At 39.2% G+C, this 2,221-nt stretch overlaps 1 pseudogene; it reads left to right on the forward strand.

Annotated features, from left to right (window-relative positions):
• The first annotated feature begins 268 nt into the window (after positions 1-268).
• Positions 269-1,112, forward strand: LOC119523341 (annotated as a pseudogene).
• Positions 1,113-2,221: the final 1,109 nt, after the last annotated feature.

The following is a 2,221-nucleotide window of genomic DNA, read 5'->3' on the forward strand; positions in this document are numbered from 1 at the left end:
ATAATGAGGTCCCCACATTTCTTTGGTGTTTTGGGGAAGGGGAGTCCTTCTCTGGGAACTTTCTGCTCATGTCAGGCCTGATAATATCTTTGAAAGTGATAGGTATATTCCTGCCATCCAAAGTGGGGATGTTCACCATGCAGCCACACAAAGCCTCCTGAAGGCTGATCCAGCTGGGTAAATGACATCACAGTCATCTCTCTTAAAGATGTTGTTAGGCTTGTCCTTTGAAACAATAGTGCCTGCCACCACTACCTCTGAGCAGAAGATGGCTGTGTTTCTAACATTTGTTGATCTTGGGAAATCTGCCAGAGATGTTTTCACCAAGGGCTATGGATTTGGCTTAATAAAACTCAATTTGTAAACAAAATCTGAGGATGAATTGGAATTTACAAACTCGGGCTCAACCAACATTGAGATCACCAAAGTGATGGGCAGTCTAGAAACCAAGAACAGATGGACAGAATATGGTCTGACATTTACAGAGAAATGGAACACTGACAAAACACTAGGCACTGAGACTACTGAGGAAGATCAGCTTGCACATGGACTGAAGCTGACCTTTGATTCATCATTCTCACTTAACACTTAGAAAAATGCTATAATCAAGACAGGATCAAGCAGAAGCACATCAACCTGGGCTGTGATGTGGATTTTGACATTGTCAGGTCTTCAATCTGAGGTGCTCTGGTGCTGGGTTATGAGGGTTGGCTGGCTGGCTACCAGATGAATTTTGAGACCAACAAGTCCCAAGTGACACAGAGAAATTTTGCAGTTGGCTACAAGACTGATGGATTCCAGCTTCACACTAATGTGAATGATGGGACAGAGTTTGGCAGCCTCATTTACCAGAAGGTAAACAAGAAGTTGGAGACTACAATCATGTCTGGACAGCAGGAAATAGTAACACTCATTTCAGAATCACAGCTAAGTGTCCGATCAACCCTGATGTATGCTTCTTGGCTAAATTGAACAACTCCAGCCTGATAGGTTTAGGATACACTCAGACCCTGAAACCAGGTATCAAACTGACACTGTAAGCTCTCCTGGATGGCAAGAATATCAATTATGGTGGCCACAAGCTTGGTCTGTGACTAGAATTTCAAGCATAAATGAATACTGTGCAATCTTTTAATTATAAACAGTTTTGCAGCATAACTACCTTCACAATTTATTGTACCTTTAATGCCGTATGTCTGGGATGCAAGTATTGCTAAATATCATGTTAGACCTCCACATTTAATGATGATTCAACTTTAAAGTGTTACCCTCTCAGAGGTACAGAAGAAATGCAATTTCAAAAAAGGTCCTTTAAGCTGCAGACTTTGGGGGGGAATTTAGTGGTCCCTCTAGAGATGTCAGGTATCTTTTTTATCTAGAAATGGCTGCAAGTGGAAGCTGATAATGTGTAGGCACTTTGTAAATTCTTATTGAATAAATAAATGAAATTGTGAATTACTGGGAATTGAACCTAGGTTTCCTAAACCCAGATGTGGAGAGGCTCATTGCTTAATGGTGTTTACAAACTCATCTCCAAGGGACTTCTTTCTTAGACAGAACTTCATGACCTGTTTCCACTAGAGACCATCACCTCTTACACCAAAAGTAGTCTGCAGGGCATGGTAGTTGTTTCTTTTGTGTCATTGTGGGGTGGAGAAGTAGACATGATAAAGCCAATAATTAAGGACTTAACTACCTTTCATGTTGTGGTTTTGTGCCCTTGCACCACTACTAAATAGCTTCCAGGAGCTCCAGCTGCAAGCTGGAAAGGGTCTCTATGACTGTAATCACATGGTGACAACATAAAGATTCTAAATTGCACTTATATTGTATTCTCACCACTCAATTTATTTTTTAGCAGTTTAATGGATACATTTTAGAGTCTTCCATTTTGTAAAATTAGATAACCTCTTTCAAATGCTGTAATTAACATCACTTAAAATAAAACTTGATTAAAATATTGAAACCTCAAAATAAAAAAAGATAGAGATCAAAGACAAGCAAAAAAAAAAAAAAACACTAGGCAACAGAGAGGAAACTACCACCAGAATAAACTAATCAAGAATATCAGATGCCTAGAGAGCAAAAAATCATGAGTCATACCAGGAAGCATGAACACATGGCCCAGTCAAAGGAACAAACTAACAACTCAAGTGAGATACAAAATTTTAAGCAACTGATTAAAAATGTTCAAAGAGAGCTTCTAAATCAAATCAATGAA

The sequence above is a fragment of the Choloepus didactylus genome, chromosome X (assembly GCF_015220235.1).
Source record: "Choloepus didactylus isolate mChoDid1 chromosome X, mChoDid1.pri, whole genome shotgun sequence".
In the NCBI taxonomy this organism is placed as follows: Eukaryota; Metazoa; Chordata; class Mammalia; order Pilosa; family Megalonychidae; genus Choloepus; species Choloepus didactylus.